The following is an 18,978-nucleotide window of genomic DNA, read 5'->3' on the forward strand; positions in this document are numbered from 1 at the left end:
ATTTTTTCATACAGTATATGTTGATCACATTTTTCTTCTCCTCAAACTCCTCCTAAATCCCCTAACCTCTGTGCCCACCAAATTTTACATTTTTCTTTATCCAAAATCAAAAGAAATAAACAAAACATTCAAAAAGATAAAAGTTATGAAACCAAACCAACCAAACAAACAAAACAACAACAAAGACAAAAGCCAAACCAAACCAAACCAAAAATCCTGGAGTCTGTTTTGTGGTGGCCCATTGTCCCTCAGCATGGGGCCTGCCTGAGGAATGTGGTTAATATCCCATTGCCACTCTATTGCAGAAAACTGATATTTCTCCTCCCAGTAACTATCAATTGCAAAGAGCTTGTTAGTTAGAGGTGGGACTTTCTGATGGGATTTTGTCCATTTTGAAACTATGGAAGTTTTGTGTACACTGCACACATCCTTGTGAATTTCTATGTCCATCAACCCTGTTCTACCTGGAAGACACAGTTTCCTTGGAGTTAACCCCCATCTCTGCCTTTTACCACTTTTCTCCTCCTGCATAGAGCCCTGAACCTTGGGGTAAGGTTGTTGATAAAGACATCATATTTAGAACTAAGAACTCTTAAAATCTCTCACTCTCTGTACATTGTCTATACTCTAGAACAAATCCGAGACAGGAAAATAGACAATAATAATGAATAATAGCTCCCATTATTCAGTGTTTACACTGTGGCAGGCCCTTTTGCTTCTTTCTTTCTTTCTTTCTTTCTTTCTTTCTTTCTTTCTTTCTTCCTTCCTTCCTTCCTTCCTTCCTTTCTTTCTTTCTTTTTCAGACTTCAATCAGTATCTTTAATTACCGATTCTATATTTAACAAGACAGGAGGGAAAGGGAGAGAAAAAAAGGGGTAGGTGGTGAGGGGGCCTCAGAAGAGCTGACCCATATTCTGCACTTGGCTGCAGAAACTTGCAGTCCTAGCCATGAGTTCCTGGCCTTGTGCCCTTCAGAAGCCAAACCTGGTGCCCAGGAGGTGTTTAAGCAGCCACAGCTTGGTGACTGTAGACCTCAGCACATGCATCCTCAGTACTGTCCTTTAATCTTCCTCTGCCCCAGAGCTGGGGGTGGGGTGGGGTGGGGTGGGCAGGCCAGGCCAAGGATTTCAGAGAGGGTCAGTGTGACTGCAGAGTCACTGCTTATTGCCTTGGCGGTAGCATTGACACACAGCGGTGGGAAGCTTGGCAGCAGGGAGCACCGCAGGGAGCACTCTGGGGACCCTCTGCATGGGTAGGTTATAGAGGCCCTCCAGGGTGTCAAGGATCCTCTCTACCACCCTGTGGTAGGTGAAGTGCAGTTAGAGCACAGGGAGAACATGTGCAGAGCAGCCAGTGGCCCACAGTCAGTGACACCAACACTGCCACCATGCGCAGGGTGGAGAGCCCCCTCCACCCCCAGCAGCCAGAAGAGGTAGAAGAGGGCATGAAGGTGGATGTTATAGGTGATGAACAGGACTAGACAGTGCCTGAAGAGGCCTGGCTCAGTAGTGCCAACATCTGGAGCATGGTGATCCTGGGTATTACACAGGTAGGCAAGGAAATAAATGAAGGACTGAAGGACGAGACACCCAGCCAGTATCTGAAGCAGGTGCCTATGGCTGTGCCCATGAGGGTGCCCTCCCGGATAATGGTGTCAGCAGTCTTCATCCCATGCAGGAGGATGGCGACCAGTGTGAAGACCAGCATGAGAGCTCCGTAGAGCGCGCCTGTGACTTTCTGGGGGAAGTTGGCCATCTTGATAGGGATCGTGGACTCCAGGAGCCTGCTTCGGACCTAGGCAGGCTCCACATCAAAGTAGAGTCTTAGGATGTCGATGTTGGCAGACAAGCTGAAGGCCCTGGAAGCTTGTTTCTTCCCTGCTTGCCACGTCTGGTCTGCTACCTGCCGGCTCAGTTGTCCCTTAAAGCCTTTCATGACAAGGAACTCGCCATCCTCTTCTTCTGCATCAGCTGCATCGTCATCTACTTCTTTCTGGCACAGGTGCTGATGCAGCTCACCCATGTCCTTGAAGCTGGAGCCTGAGGTATCGTCCATGTTCTCCATATCAATCACAGTCGAGCGCCCACCCTGGATGATTTCTTCAAAGCCTCCCCATTCCGGGCCAGCACCACTTCGGACTCCGCTGGCTGGCGCCCCGCTGGAGTAGCCATATCCCCCCAGGCTTGCCACCGCTGAAGCTCGTGATCTTAGGAATAGTGTGAGACCTGGGTCCGAGGGAGGGAAAGGTTCAGAGGAGCGACAGGGTGAGGTGGGATCAGCCAGAATGCAAAAGTGAGAAACCAGCAGGCCCTGTTCTAAGTATTAAACTCTACTGTAAGAATCACAGGCATGCTTAGAATAGGAGCTTGAGGCAGGCCCACATTACCACCATCTTGCAGACTTCAAAAGCTGAGGCACAGAGACATTAAGCAACTCGTCCAAGTTTTCACAAATGGTTGATTTTGAAGCCAGCTGGGAAGTAAGACCCAGATTCCAGGGTCTGAATTCTAACTGCTTTGCTATGGTAGTTGCTCAGTAAATGGAGAGAGAAAAAAAATTAAAAGAAAGTATGGTAACAGAAGGAGAAAACCTAATCATTTCTTTTAAGTATTCTTTCTCTTTGTCTTCTTTGAAGAGGTCAATAATCCCCTCAGAATTTACATAGTAGTCCCTTGAAAGTGGGTAACTGTCTGTCTCTGTATTAATTACATGTGTAAAAATTGTACTCTGGTACCTACATCCTAACCTTTTACAATAGATGGGTCATTTGGGGTCCACAGTATGTACATTCAGCTTGTTAGAAATGTTTCCCATAGGTAGTATTATGTCCAATTTTCTGAGGAAGCACCAAACTGATTTCCAGAGTGGTTGTACCAGCTTGCAAAAACACCAGCAATGAAGGAGTGTTCCCCTTTCTTCACATCCTCACCAGCATCTGCTGTCACCTGAGGTTTTGATCTTAGCCATTATGATTGGTGTGAATCTCAGGGTTTTGATTTGCATTTCCCTGATGACTAAGGATGTTGAACCTTTCTTTAGGTGCCTCTCAGCCATTCAGTATTCCTCAGTTGAGAATTCTTTGTTTAGCTCTGTACTCCATTTTTTAATAGGGCTATTGGGTTCTCTGTAGTCTAACTTCTTGAGTTCTTTGTATATATTGACTATTAGCCCTCTATCAGATATAGGGTTGGTAATGATCTTTACCCAATCTGTTGGTTGCCGTTTGTCCTATTGACAGTGTCCTTTGCCTTACAGAAGCTTTGCCCACTTCTGGGCATATACCCAGAAGATGCTCTAACATGTAATAAGGACACATGCTCCACTATGTTCGTAGCAATCTTATTTATAATAGCCAGAAGCTGGAAAAAACCCAGATGTCCTTCAACAGAGGAATGAATACAGGAAATGTGGTACATTTAAACAATGGAGTACTAGTCAGTTATTAAAAGTGATGAATTCATGAAGTTCTTAGGCAAATGGATGGAACTAGAAAATATTGTCCTAAGTGAGGTAACCCAATCACAAAAATACACACAGGGCATGCACTCACTGATAATTGGATTATCAATTCTGAACCCAGACGTTCAGAATACCCAAGATACAACTCACAGACCATATGAAGCTCAAGAAGAAGGAAGACCACAGTGTGGATACTTCCATCCTTCTTGGAAGGGGGACCAAAATACCCATGGTAGGAAATACCAAGACAAAGTTTAGAACAGAAACTGAAGAAAAGGCCACCCAGTGACTGCTCCACCTGGGGATCCATCCCATATACAGTTACTAAACCCAGACACTATTGTGGATGCCAAAAAGTGCTTACTGACAGGAGCCTGATATAGCTGTCTCCTGAGAGGCTCTGTCAGTGCCCAACTAATACAGAAGTCCCCAATGGAGGACCTAGAGAAAGAACCCAAGGAGCTGAAGGGATTTGCAGCCCCATAGGAGGAACAACAATATGAACTAACTAGTACCCCCAGAGCTCCCAGGTCTAAACCACCATCCAAAGAGTACAAATGGAGGGGACTCATGGCTCCAGCCACATATGTAGCAGAGGATGGCCTTGTGGAATATCAATGAAAGGAGAAGCCCTTGGTCTCTTCAAGGCTTGATGCTCTAGTGTAGGGGAATGCCAGGACAGGGAAGCAGGAGCATTTGGGTTAGTGAGCAGGGAGAGGGGGGATAGGATAGAGTTTTGGAGGGGATAAAATTTGCAATGTAAATTAAAAAACATCTAATAAAAAAAGAAGAAAGAAAAAAAAAAAGAAAAAAAGAATGTTTCCCATAGAGGTTTCTCCAACCCTGAAACACAAGGGGGCAGTATTTCAACAGCTCTGGGATTTTGGACACATAAAGTATGCTTCCAGTGATATCTACAGGGGAAAAAAATCTTGCTGGACTGATTATTTCAGCTCAAGAATTTTAGAGTCCAGGGAAGGATGCATTTTAATGACTCCAGGGAACAGATCAAATTAAACGCATTATCCAGGATTTTCTTCCCTAGCCTCCTTTCACCTGCCTTTGCCGAGCTTCTGTAGACTGCATGGGTTTTGCCCCATGCCTTAAATCACACTCTGCTAGAAAACCAAGGGTCAGAAAAAACACAGCAGATTGTTTTGGTGCAGATCTTCCAAGGTCACCTTCCAGTATGATAAACTTAAGAGATGTTGGAAGCGGTGTGTCCAGTTAGCTCATTTGCTGCTGGACAGAAGAAGGACCACTGAAGTGGAAAACAAACTCCCATGTGGGGGCTACCACATCTTGGTGGTCTACTGAGGGTGACACATTTATCTAGGCACTTTACCTATGTGATCTCTGATCTTACCCCAAACCTTGCAAAAAAAAAAAAAAATACTGCTAATTTTGCAAATGAGGAAACAAACAAACAGTGATTAAAAATGTGCTCAAGGTCTTCAAAGTGTGGATACTTTGTTCCTTCTTAGAAGGAGGAACAAAATACCCATGGAAGGAGTTCAGAGACAAACTATGGAGCAGAGACTGAAGGAAGGACAATTCAGAGACTGCTCCACCTGGGAATCCTTCCCATATTCAATCATCAAACCCAGACACTATTGTGGATGCCCAGCATCATCAAACCCAGACACTATTGTGGATGCCAGCAAGTGCTGGCTGTCAGGAGCCTGATACAGCTGTCTCCTGAGAGGCTCTGACAGTACCCGACTAATACCGATGTAGAGACTTACAGCTATCCATTGGACTAAGTACAGGGTCCCCAGTGAAGGAGCTAGAGAAAGGACCCAAGGAGCTGAAGGCTTTGCAGCCCCTTAGGACGAACAACAATCTGAACTAACTAGTACCCTCAGAGCTCCCAGGGACTGACCCACCAACCAAAGAGTTCACATGGTGGGACTCATGGCTCCAGCAGCATATGTATAGCAGAGGATGGCCAAGTCTGTCATCAATGGGAGGAGAGGACCTTGGTGCTGTGAAGGTTCTGTGCCCCAATGTAGGGGAATGCCAGGGCCAGGAAGTGGGAGAAGGTGGGTTGGTGAGCAGGGGGAGGGGGGAGGGAACAGGGGTTTATTTTATTTTACTTTATTTCTTTTTTTTTTTTCCAGAGGGGAAACCAGGAAAGGAGATATCATTTGAAATGTAAATAAAGAAAATATCTACTAGAAAAAAAAATGTGCTCAAGGTCATAGAACTAGAAGTGTAAATTTGAGACATCAGACACTACAGTCTGAGTTTGGAATGTAAATTACATCTACATAAAGTCTGCATCCTTTATGCAAGCATTTGGCACAAGACACTAGGTCAACACATTGACTGTTTGAGTGAAAGGATGGGCTGAAAGCTGGGGTCAGCTTCTTTGTGTCCTTTGATGGAAACGTTGAAATTCTACCTATTCCTTAGTTCTCATTGTTTCTGGCATGACCTGGTCTTAACACTGCAGAATTTAGGTTAAAGTTATCTAATGATTCTGTGACTCCTAGGGTTATTTGAAATATTCTGATACTCATTGTAAAAATAAAAGGTATGCTTCTGCCTCACTTATTCTTTAGATTCTTTTTAAAAAGTTCTTATTGATTCTTTGTGAATTTCAAATCATGCATTCCAACTCCACTCATCTCTTCATTCCTTTGTCTTTGCTCTCTTCCCTTGAAACCTCCCCTACAAAAGTAAATAAGAAATAAAGAAATATAAACCCCAAACATAACACAAAACAAAACAAACAAACCCCCACAGCTCATTGTGAAAGCTGTACTGTGTCACATTGTGTCCCACAGTATATCCTTTGTTCACACTTATTTGCTTGCAAATGTTCATTGCAATAAGTCTTGGGTCCACTACAGGCCTCTGGATTCTGCAATGCTATCAATTCTGGATCCTCACTGGGACTCCTCTTAGCTATCCTGTTGTTGCTCTGTGTCATAAAGGTCTCCCGATTTCGTGGTAACTGAGCTGGTCAAACCACCACCCCTCCAGTACCCACACCACCAGGATGAGCTCTTCAGTACTGCCCTGGCTAGCTCACCCAATGACTCAGTTGGCAAGGGGCAGGGACAGGTACAGTTCTCTTGTCCTCAAGGCTAGCTCAGCCCAAGCACCCAGAATAAGCTCTACTGAGCTGCCCAGGTGAGCTGTCGGCCAACGCCTGACTGCCACCAAGAGTAAGGGACAGGGAGGACATCTCCCCTGTGTTTATGCCATCTCATGGCTACCTCGCTTTTACACAGGAGTGGTTTCTGCCTAGTTTTATGTTTAAACACTTACAGAAACTTACAAGTGAGTGTTATAATTATCTTCTTAGCTTTATTCCCCCAGATAAGAGACAGAAATGATTTTTCAAGGCAGAATGAACCAATCAATTGGAACAAGCAGCTGTAATCTGATTTCAGAGCAATCTACTGGATAACAGCTGACTAAGGAGAAATCATTTCTTATCACAGTGGGATAACATGCAAATGACTTTAAACTTCAGCCTCCTTTCCCTCACAGAATGGCATAGAAGTCAAACAGAATGTGTTATGAATGGGAAAGGCAATGGTGTGATGGTTTCTCTTAGGTTATTTTCAAGGGGACAAAATAAATGCTTCACTTTGTATGTCCCAAATTCAACTTAAAAATGTTTACCAATTGCACACACAGAATGATGTTAAAGGAAAAGGATCAATTTTATTACAAGGTATCTTCAGGCAGTTTTTCTCCAGTGAGTAAAATACTACTGCCTACCCTTCAATATAGTTTAGTTTACACTAACCAAAGCTGGATGACTTTTTATTTACTATATATGTGTTGAGAGAAGTGTTCTTGGAAGAAAGTTGAGCTAAGTGACCCTGAAAGGTTGGATCAACTCTAAAATTCTTGTCAATTAATCACGTTAATGGTGGTTGACTTTACTCTTAATAAAACCCATCATATTGTTTTATAAAGAACCAGTGATTTCTTTATGGGTGTGTCTCTTGGTAGGCCTACTATGTTCCGGTAGGCAATTCCACATCTATAAATATATGGACAGCACAAATTGAAATTCATAGGTTATTAAAGAAGGGGGGCATACAGTTAGGTGTCGATAGAGGAATGGGGGTAAGAATGAGAATGAGTTAGAGGGAATGGAGAAGATGAATTTAATAAAAAATACATTGTATAGAGCTCTCAAAGAATTAATAAAATATTTTTAAAAGTTGGAATACAATGTTGAAATTTAGAACTAGCAGATTGATTGCTAGTTGTGATACAGTTGCCTTCTTTAAAAATCTATTTTTTATTATTTTAAAAATTGTGTGTGTGTGAGTGTGTGTGTGCGCCCGCGCGCGTGTGCATGTACCTGTGGAAGCCTGAAGGCACTGAGTACCATCCTTTTCCTTTGTACCAGGCATTATTGTGGGAACTTGGAACACAGTCCTGGATCCAGAAGCTAAGGGTCCTGTTTTCATAGAATATACATTCTACTTGGGGAGAGAGATTAAAAAATACTGCAAAGGAGTGAAACATGAAGCTAAGAACAAAATATCCTGGCAGTTTGGTGCTAAGGAGGTCTCTCTGAGCACCAGCCTGCATGATGGAAAAATCCCAGTCATGCACAGATCTGGATAAGAGCACCCCAGGCAGAAAAACATGAAGCTCCAAGGCACTAAGGTGGTAACAAACTAGGAGTACTTGAGTAATGCCAAAACCAGTGTGGGACTGGGGATATAGCTCAGTGGTACAGTACTTACACTGAATGTGTGAGGCCCTGAGTTCAACTCCAGTACCACACAACAAGGGATCAGGGGCTAGGTATCATGAATACAAACTCTGTGACCAAGATGAGGTTCAGATGTGGTTGTGCTGCAAATAGAGGGTGACAATCACAGCCCTACTTTGAACTGTGTATACTCAAACTCAGTTGCTAGGTGAAAGACAGTTGTAGTTGCTGAAGTTTATATTATATATAAACCTTATTTGGAATTCAAGTTAGGTGCTAACTGTAAGTATAGTTGTGAAGAATGGTCAAATTTCTTTCATTTAAAATGTCAGGTAGATCTTGCCTGGGCATCACAGTAGTGCTGGCCCTGGTTGATGGGACTTTTAGGTAAGTCAGGCTTGAGGCTGAGAGTGAGGGAGAGTTGGCCTTGCCACTTGTCTGCAGTGAGGTGACAGGGTGGATGCCCTCTATATCTTGACCCTCATTACCTGCAGCAGTAAGAACAGTTGGCCCTGGGATCATGTGAGTGAGTGAGATGGCCCTGTCCCTTGTGGCTGCAGCATTCAGAAGAGCAGGTCCTGCAACCTCATCTGGGCAACATAATAGAGTTGACCCTGGTGGAGGAGGCCAGGTAAGGGTGAAAGTATAGAAGAACTAGCCCCTGACATTCATTTTTGTGAGGTGTGGGGGAAATGCCTTCCTCTCCTCCCACTTACCACCTCCAAAAATCCAGAGAGGAAATCTGAAGGGCATAAGAGCTGGAGAGCTGGCCTTGCCTACTCATGGGCTGTATCACTTGGAAGAGTGGGACCTGCACCTATCCTGGGCAACATAGTGGAGGCTTCCCTGATGGCCAAGGTACAGGTGAGCCATCCTCAAGGATGCAAGAATAGAAGAGCTGGCCTGCCCCTTCACAGGCTGCAGCGCTTGGAAGAATGGGATCCATGCCTTGAATGGGCAGCACAATGAAGCTGGCTCTGGAGGTATAGGTGCAAGTGAGCCTGCTCTGAAGGCATTAGAACTGTCCCTGCCTCCTGTCATTGGAAACACTGGGCTTTGGGTAGCTTATCTGCAGCAATGTTGGAAAGCCCGGCCTGATGGTGCAGGAGACCTTGCAGGCTGACAAACTCAGCTACTACTTAGGCCCAGAAACAGGACTTTGAGTTATCCTAACCCAAAATTTAGTCCATCCATAAACTGCTGGAGGATGCAAAAAGGCCAGTTCTGCAGATCTAAAGCTACAGGATCTTTATGACACTGAGAAGCAACAGTATAATTGGGAGACCTGGTGAGGATCCAGTATTGATGGTGTCACAGAAGTCAGAGATCTCAAACCAGACCACTGACACATTTCAATAACATGTGGACAAAGGGATATACTGTGGGACATACTGTGTCTTACTACAGCTTCCTCAATAAAATGTTTGCTTTGTTTTTACTTGTTTGAATGTTTTGTATTTTATGAGGTAGGTTGCTTTTCATGCCACCAACCCATGAGCATGAGAGATCATTCCATCTTCTGATACTCCTTATACCTTCTTCAATTTAGTTCTTTAAAGACTTGGAATTATTATCATACAAGTCTTTGACTTACTTAGTTATAGTTACACCAAGATATTTCATATTAGTTGTGGCTATCATGATAAGTATGTTTCTTTGGTTTCCAATAACATTTGTCATTTGGATGTAAAAGGGTTACTGACTTTTTTTTTTTAGATGTTTTCTCTTTTTTTCTTTCTTTTTTTCTTAATACAGGAAGAACAACCCACAAACCACAAGAAACTCAAGAAGAAAGAAGATGTTTTCTTTATTAACAATATCTCCTTTCACAGGTTCCCTTTCAAAAGAAAAAATAAAATAAAATAAGAAAAAATAAAATAAAAAAACCCAAAAATGAAAACAATCCCCTGTTCCCTCCCCACCCCCACACCCCCGCTCACCACTCCACCCTCTCCCACTTCCTGGCCCTGGCATTCCCCTACACTGGGGCATAGAGCCTTCATAGGACCAAGGTCCTCTCCTGCCATTGATGACTGACTTGGCCATCCACTGCTATACATATGCTGCTGGAGCCATGAGTTCTACCATGTGTACTCTTCAGCTGGAGTTTTAGTCCCTGGGAGCTCTGATGATACTAGTTAGTTCATATTGTTGTTCGTGTAAGGGGCTGCAAACCCTTCAGCTCCTTGGGTCTTTTCTTTAGCTCCTTCATTGGGGACCCAGTACTCAGTCTAATGGATGGCTGTGAGCCTCTACTTCTGTATTAGTCGGGTACTGTCAGAGCCTCTCAGGAGACAGCTATTTCAGGCTCCTGTTATCCAGCACTTGTTGGCATCCACAATAGTGTCTAGATTTGAATATGGGAAGGATTCCCAGTTGGAGCAGTCTCTGAATTGTCCTTCCTTTAGTCTCTGCTCCATAGTTAGCCTCTACAACTCATCTCATAGGTATTTTGCTCTCCCTTTTAAGAAGGAACGAAGTATCCTCACTTTGGGCTTCCTTCTTCTTGAGTTTCTTATGGTTTGTGGTTTGTACTTTGTGTATTTCGATCTTCTATGCTAATATCTACTTATCAGAGAATGCATACCATGTGTGTTCTTTTGTGATTGGGTTACCTCACTCAGGATGATATTCTCTAGGTCCATCGATTTCCCCAAGAATTTCATAAGTTCATTGTTTTTTAATAGCTGAGTAGTACTCCATTGTGTAGATGTACCCCATTTTCTGTATCCATTCCTCTTTTGAGGGACATCTGGGTTGTTTCCAGTTTCTGGCTATTATAAATAAGGCTGCTATGAACATAGTGGAGCATGTGTCCTTATTACATGTTGGAGCAACTTCTCGGTATATGCCCAGGAGTGGTATAGCTGGGTCCTCTGGTAGTACTATGTCCAATTTCAGGAGGAACTGCCAAACTGATTTTCAGAGTGGTTGTACGAGCTTGCAATCCCACCAGCCATGAAGGAGTGTTCCTCTTTCTCCACAACCTCTCCAGCATCTGTTGTCACCTGAGTTTTTTATCCTAGCCATTCTGACTGGTGTGAGGTGGAATCTCAGGGTTGTTTTGATTTGCATTTCCCTGATGACTAAGGATGTTGAACATTTCTTTAGGTGCTTCTCAGCCATTAGGTATTCGTCAGTTAAGAATTCTTTGTTTAGCTCTGTACCCTATTTTTTAATAGGGTTATTTGTTTCTCTGGAGTCTAACTTCTTGAGTTGTTTGTATCTGACTTTTTTTTTTAAAGTTAATTTTGTACCCAGCAAATTTGCTGAAGTTATTCAGCTGTAGGAGTTCTTTGGTAGAATGCTTTGGGTTTACTTTTGTATACTATCATTTCATGTGCAAATAATGATACTTTGACTTCCTCCTTTCACATTTGTACTTCCTTTATCTCCTTTAGTTGTTTGATTGTGCTAGCTGAAATGTCATATCTATCTATCTATCTATCTATCTATATACATATATATAGATATATATCTATATCTATAGATATCTATATATAGATATCTATAGATAGATAGATAGATAGATAGATAGATAAAGAGAGAGAGAGAGAGAGAGAGAGAGAGAGAGAGAGAGAGAGAGAGAGAGAGAGAAAGTAAACAATCTTGTTATTTTTTTAGGAATTGCTTTGAAGTGCTCTCCATTTAATTTGATGTTGACTATATGCTTGCTGTAAATTGCCTTTATTGTTTTCAGATATGTCCCTTACATCCCTGATATGTTCAATACTTTTTATCATAATGGGGTGTTGGATTTTGTCAAAGGCTTTTTCAGCATCTAATGAGATGATTATTTTTTTTTCTTTTGGTTTGTTTATATGGTGGAATACATTGCTTGATTTTTACATGTTAAACCATCCCTGCATCTCTGGAATGAAGTCTATTTCATCACTCATGGTGGATGATCTTTTTGATGTGTTCTTGAATTCAGTTTGTAAGAATTCAGTTGAATATTTTTTATAAATGCCTCTAAGGGAAATTGGCCTGTAATTCTATTTATTTGTTGATTCTTTGTGTGGTTTGGGTATCAAAGTGACTGAGGTCTCATCAAATGAGTCCTTCTGTTTCTATTTTGTGGAATAATTTGAGGGGTATTGGCATTATCCCTTATTTGAAAACCTGGCAGAATTCGGCACTAAAACCATCTGGCCTTGTTTTTCTTTTTTTCTTTTTTCTTTGCCCTGGGTTGATTATTTTCTGCCATTTACTCCTCTTGTGTGTGTGTATTTGCTTCTTTTTTTCTAGAGCTTGCAGATGTACTGCTAAGGAAGTAGTATGAGATCTTACTAATTTTTTATGAAAGCACTTAGTGCTGTGAACTATTCTCTTAGCAGTGGTTTCATTGTGTCCCTTAGGTTTGGATATGTTGTGAATTAATTTTCATTGAATTCTAGGAAAACTTAAATTTCTTTATTTATGCCATGATGTTACAGGATGTTTGATCAGACTGTTATTTACTGGAAAAACCTGTTTGAAGTTGTGGTATGGATCAGCCCTCACAAGTATCTTTAATCCAAGAGCTTTTCATTTGTTGTAAACAGAATTAAATAAAGTCAAACATAGGTCAAGAGGGTGAACACTCAACCAATCAGTTAATAGGGAGTGCACATAGGAACAAAAAGCATTGAGAGTAAGAGGAAGTCAAAATGATAGATCGAGAGACACACTGGAAGTAGACAGGAGAGGAATTCAGTTTGAAGGTTCAATGTGGAGAAGGAGAGCTTTTCTTTTTTGGACTTCAGCTGTGGATGGTCAGCTGGGTGCTTTCTCTGCTTCTCTGAACTAGCAGGCTTTAACCCCAGTATCTGGCTTCCAAGTCTTCATTGGTAAATTTGAATTCCATGAGCTGGTAGGCTTTCTGTTGTTGAAATACAGGTTTAGTCAATATGGTCTGGTAGTATATAGGGAGTTATTGCAATGTTCTTTGCATGTGTTGAGGCTTGCTTTGTGACTGGGTATGTCGTCAATATTGAAGAAAGTATTCTGAGGCTTTGAGAAGAAAGTATATTCTTTTGTGTTTAGGTAAAATATTCTATACACATCTGTTAGGTTTATTTCTTTCATAAATTTTGCTAGGTCTAATAATTTTCTATTTAGTTTTTGTCTAAATTACCAGTCTATTGGTGAGAGTGGGGTATTGAAGTCTTCCATTATTAATGTGTGAGGTTTGATGTGTGATTTAATCTTTAGTAGTCTGTTTTAAATATGGGTACCCTCTTTTGTGGGCATAGATGTTAAGAATTGAGACGTCATCTTTGTGGATTTTTCCTTTGATGAGTATGACGTGCCCTTCCCCATCTCTTTTAATTAATTTTAGTTTGATGTCTATTTTTTTAGATATTAGAATAGCTATACCAGCTTGCCTGCCAGAGAAACAAGTAGGCCAGCAAAGTAGTTAGGCAACCTTCAGATCTCCACTCTCCATTTGTTCCTCCATATCCATTTTCACAATTTCATTCCTACTCTTGTAGGAGAATATGCATTGTTGCCTTTCTTTGATCTCTGCCACCATTATCGGTGCACTAGGCAGATCCCAGTGGAATGTCTTGCTTTTTTCCCTCCTGTGGACCCTCTCATCCTCCCAGTATATAACCATTTCTAATGGTCAGCTCCCAATATCTAGAAACACATTTTATTCAGAACCCTCAGTGGCCATAGCTTGCAGGATGCCAGAAAAATTTCCTCCCAGAAAACAATCAATTAACACATGTTCTCCTAAGAACCAGAATGGGAAAGAGTAACTGAAGAACAAAAACCCACCTAACAAAGACAAAACCAGATATCAGAAGCTATAATTACAACATTCCCAAACCCATATGCCTAGGCACCAGCACAAAAACAATCAATAAGAGCGAGGAAAATAGATCACACTAGAGTCCAGAATCCTTAACAAAATAGGTCCTGAGAATTGCAACATAGGTGAAGTACAAGAGAAAGACCTTAAAATAGCAAAATAAATGTAATAGAGCTACTTATAGAGGAAATGAGTAAATCTGTTAAAGAAAACTTTCAGAGCACAAACAATAGAAGGAAATCAATAAAATAGCTCAAGACCTGAACATGGAAGAAAAACCAATAAAGGAAACCTGAACTGATGGATATCTAGAAATGAAAAATTTAGGAACTCATGTGGCAAGCTTTACCAATAGAAGCCAAGACATTTAAAAGAAAATCTCAGGCATTAAAGACACAATAAAAGAAATAAATACCTTAGTCAAAGAAAATGTTTAATCTAAAAGGGAAAGCCCTAGCATAAAACATCCAGGAAATCTGGTATACTATTAAATGGCCAAGTTTAAGAATAATAGTAATAGAGGAAGAAGAAATACAAGTCAAAAGCACAGGAAATACTATTCTCAGAATCATAGAAGAAAATACCCTTAACATAAAAAGAGAAGACTATTAAAGTATAAGAACCATACAGAACAGCAAATAGACTAAGAAAGTCCCCTGGCACATAATAATTAAAACACTAGGTGTACAGAACAAAGAAAGAATATTAAACACTGTAAAGAAAAAAGACAAAGTAACATAAAATCAAACTGTTAGGATAACACCTGATTTCTCAATGGAGATTCTAAAGGAATGTGGTCTCCATGTTCTAAAGAAGACCACAGGTATCAGCCTAAACTAGTGTCTCCACTATAGCTTTCAATCTATGTAGATGGAAAAAAAAATAAAACATTTCATGATAAAACCAAATTTAAGGAATATCTATTTTCAAATCCAGTCCTACAGAAGGCACTAGAAGGAAAGCTCCAATTAAAGAGCTTAACTATATCTAAGAAAATTCAAGGAATAGATAACTGAGACTAGCAAACCAAAAAGGGAGGACACACACATCACAACAATAAAATAAGAAGAATCAACAAATACTGCTCATTCATCTCTCAATGCCAAATGGTCTCAATTGTCCAATAAAAAGACATTAACAGAATGAATGATGAAATATGATTGAATCTTCTGCTTCCTTGAAGATAACACACATTAATATCAATGATAAATATCACCTCAGGGTAAAAGGATGAAGAAAGATATTCCAAACAAATGGACCCAAGAGGCAAATTGTGTAGTCATTTTGCTACTTGAGAAAATAGACTTCAAACCAAAACTAATCCAAAACTATAGGGAAGGACACTACATACTCATTAAAACTCTAAAACACAAAGAAGAAATCAGTAACCCCAGAAAGTAGAGAGCAAGAAATAATCAAAATCAGTGCAGAAGTATATAAAGTACAAACAAAAAGTACAAAGAATCAATGAAATAGAGTTGGTTCTTTGACAAAATTAATAAGTCTTGCAAACCCTTCTTCAAATTAACTGAAATGCAAAGAGAAATATGTAAATTAACAAAATCAGAAATAAAGTAGAGGACATAACAACAGATATGAGGAAATCTAGAGAAGCAAAAGGATATACTTTCAAAATCTGTACTTTACCAAATCGGAAAATCTAAAAGAAATGAATAATTTTCTCAACACATGCCTCTTACCAAGATCAGATAATCAATTTACACATACCTAGAACCCCTACTGAAATAGAAGTACTCATTAGAAATCTCTCAACCAAAAAGTCCAGGGACTGATGGTCTTAATGCAACAGACTTTAAGTCTGTTGTTTTAAGTCAACTAGACTTTCAAAGAAGACTCAATGCCAATATTTCTCTAATTATTCTATAAAATAGAAATAGAACAACATTACCCAATTTCTTTTATGGGGCCACAGTTACCCTAAACCCCAAGCCATACAAAGACCCAAGAAAGAAAGAAAATTATCAAGCAATTTATGAACATAGATATGAAAATGCTCATTAAAAGACATGAAAACTGCATCCAAAAGTCCATAAAACAGATCATCCACTGTAGAGAGAATATCTTGTATATTGTATGGATACATAACCTGTAAATTAAAAAAAAAAGCCATGGCCTATAGGAAAAAGTAGAATAGAAGGTGGGGTATCTAGTAGGCAGAAAGGATTCTAGGATAGAGTTAGGCATAGGAGGATTGGCTCTGGAATATGAAGGAGGAGAGAATATCAGAGATGAGCATAGAAGTCAGCCATATGGCAGAACTTAGATTAGAATAAATGTGATACTAACTCATGAGCTAGTCACAGAACATGCCTATTTATATGTCCTAGGTATTTGTAAATATATTTGAGTCTCAGCATCATTATTTCAGGAGCAAGGGCCAGGAAGAAAACCATGCTGCTTACAGATCAAGTAGAGCATGATCAAGTAGGCTTCATCACAGAGATGCAGGGATGGTTCAATATACATGTTTCAATAAATGGAATTCACCATATAAATAGATTGAAAAAACACAACCACCCCATCATCTCATTAGCTACAGAACAGTCCTTTGACAAAATCCAACACCCCTTCATAAAAGTCCTGGAGATATTAGGGGTATACTTCAACCTAATAAAGGCAGTTTATAGCAAACCCACAACCAACATTAACTTAAATAAAGAGAATGCAAAGCAATTCCACTAAAAACAAGACAAGGTTTCCCACTCTCTCCTTATTTGATATAGTATTTGAAGACATAACAATAACATAACTGGAGGAGAAAAGGGGGCTATAAATTGAAACAAAAGAAGTCAAAGTATTTATAAATGCAGATGATACGATAATATATATATTATCGTATATATATATTATATATATAATATATAATATATAATATATAATATATAATATATAATATATAATATATATATATACATATATATATATATCCCTAAACACCCCACCTGGAAACTCCTACAGTTGATAAACTCTTTCATCAAAGTAGCTAGATACAAAATGAAGTCACAAAAATCAGTAGCCTTTCTATATTACAAATCACAAAAAGGCTGAGAAAGAAGTAAGGGAAACAATGCCTTTTATAATAGCCTAAAATAATATAAAATATCTTGGGGTAAGTCTAACATAGAAAGTGAGAGACTTGTATGACAAAACTTTAAGTCACTGAAGAAGGAAATTGAAGAAGCCATCAGAAGATAAAACAAAACAAAACAAAAAAAATAAACAAAACAAACAAACAAACAAACAAAAAAAACCAAAAAAACCCTCCCCTGCTCATGGATTAATAGAATTAAGATAGTAGAAATAGTTATCCTATTATAAGTAATCTACAGATTCAATGAAATCTGCATCATAGTTCCAACACAATTCTTCACAAAAACTGAATGGACAATGTTCAGAAACACAAAAACTCAGGAGAGCTAAAATTATCCTCAATAATAAAAGGACTGTGGGAGTTATCTCTATCCATGATTTCAAGTTAAACTACAGAACTTTCATTGTAAAGAAAACACATGGTTGCATAAAAAGAGATATGTTGATCAATGAAATCAAATCAAATACCCAGACATAAATCCATACAACTAGGGACACCTGATTTTTAATAAAAAATCCCAAAATACACAGTGGGAAAAAAAAGACAGCATATTCATCAAATGATGCTGAGCACACTGGGTGTCTGCATGTAGAAGAAAGGAAATAAATCTATATTCATCACACTGCACAAAAGTCAACTTTAAATGGACATGAAAACCAAATACCCTAAGCCTGATAGAATAGAAATTGGAGAATAGCCTTGAACTCATTGGCACAGGTGACAACTTTTGAACAGAACACCAATAGTTCCGGCATAAATGATTAATAAGTGGGTTCTCATGAAATTGAAAATCTTCTATATGACAAAAGACATTATTTGGACAAAGTGGCAATCAACAGAATGGGAAAAGATTTTTTTTTTTACCAACTCCACATCTAATAGATTACTAATATCCAAAATATGTAAAGAACTCAAGAAACTAGATCTCAAAACCAAAATAATACAATTTTTAACTGGGTTATAGATTCAAACAGTTCTTAAAAGAATTTAAAGTAGCTGGGAAACATTAAGAAAATGTCCAACACCCTTAGTCATCAGAGAAATGCAGATCAAAACTAGTTTGAGATTTCATCCTACATTTGTCAGAATGGCTGAGATCAGAAAGCCAACTGACTGCTCATGGTGGCAGGGATATGGAATAAGAGGAACACTCATCCATTTCTGGTGGAAGTACAAACTTGTACAGCCACTATGGAAATCAATATGGTAGCTTCTCAGGAAGATGTGAATCTGTCTTCCTTAAGATCAAATTGTACTAGCCTTGGGCATGTACCCAAAAGATATACACTCTATATACTATAGAAGAGACACTTGCTCCACTATGTTCATTGCTGTTCTCTTTATAATAGCGAGAAATTGGTAACATTTTCTAGATGTCTTTCAATAGAAAAAGAGATTGAGAATATGTGGTATGTTTACACAATAGAATATTATGCAGTTATTCAAAAACTAAAATCACAAAACCTGCAGGTAAATCAATAGATCTAGAAAAAGCCATCCTGAATGAAGTATCTCAGATTCAGAAAGATGTTTTGTTTTCCCTTATATGTGCATATAAGCTGTTAAATCAGTGATAACCAAGCTATAATCTGTAAAATTTAGTTTATGTAAGAATAAAAAACATTTTTTTAAAAAGGGAAAAGTCCTGACATGACATTATGAGACAAATAACAACCAAAATGCTGTTGAGTTCATTTTCTGATGGCTGTCTACTGATGGGTATGCAGCCTACCCTTTACATAAGCCATAGCTAAGGTTATGTAAAGAGTAAGGGACTAGGGAGCAGATCAACCTTTCTAGGAAAGGGAAATATAATGGATAGTTATGGATGGGTGGGTGAGGTTGGGGACTGTTGAGGAACACCGAATGGCTGAGAAGCACCTAAAGAAATGTTCAACATCTTTAGTCATCAGGGAAATG

General features: G+C 39.6%; 1 pseudogene across 1 annotated transcript; it reads right to left on the bottom strand.

Annotated features, from left to right (window-relative positions):
• Window positions 1-1,137: 1,137 nt before the first annotated feature.
• On the bottom strand, window positions 1,138-7,841 carry LOC116081010 (annotated as a pseudogene). Its single transcript, XR_004114706.1, has 2 exons — window positions 7,790-7,841; window positions 1,138-2,225 (listed from the first exon to the last, which is right to left on the bottom strand). The product of XR_004114706.1 is annotated as a protein YIPF3 pseudogene (transcript).
• Window positions 7,842-18,978: the final 11,137 nt, after the last annotated feature.

The sequence above is a fragment of the Mastomys coucha genome, unplaced genomic scaffold (genome assembly GCF_008632895.1).
Source record: "Mastomys coucha isolate ucsf_1 unplaced genomic scaffold, UCSF_Mcou_1 pScaffold6, whole genome shotgun sequence".
Classification (NCBI taxonomy): domain Eukaryota; kingdom Metazoa; phylum Chordata; class Mammalia; order Rodentia; family Muridae; genus Mastomys; species Mastomys coucha.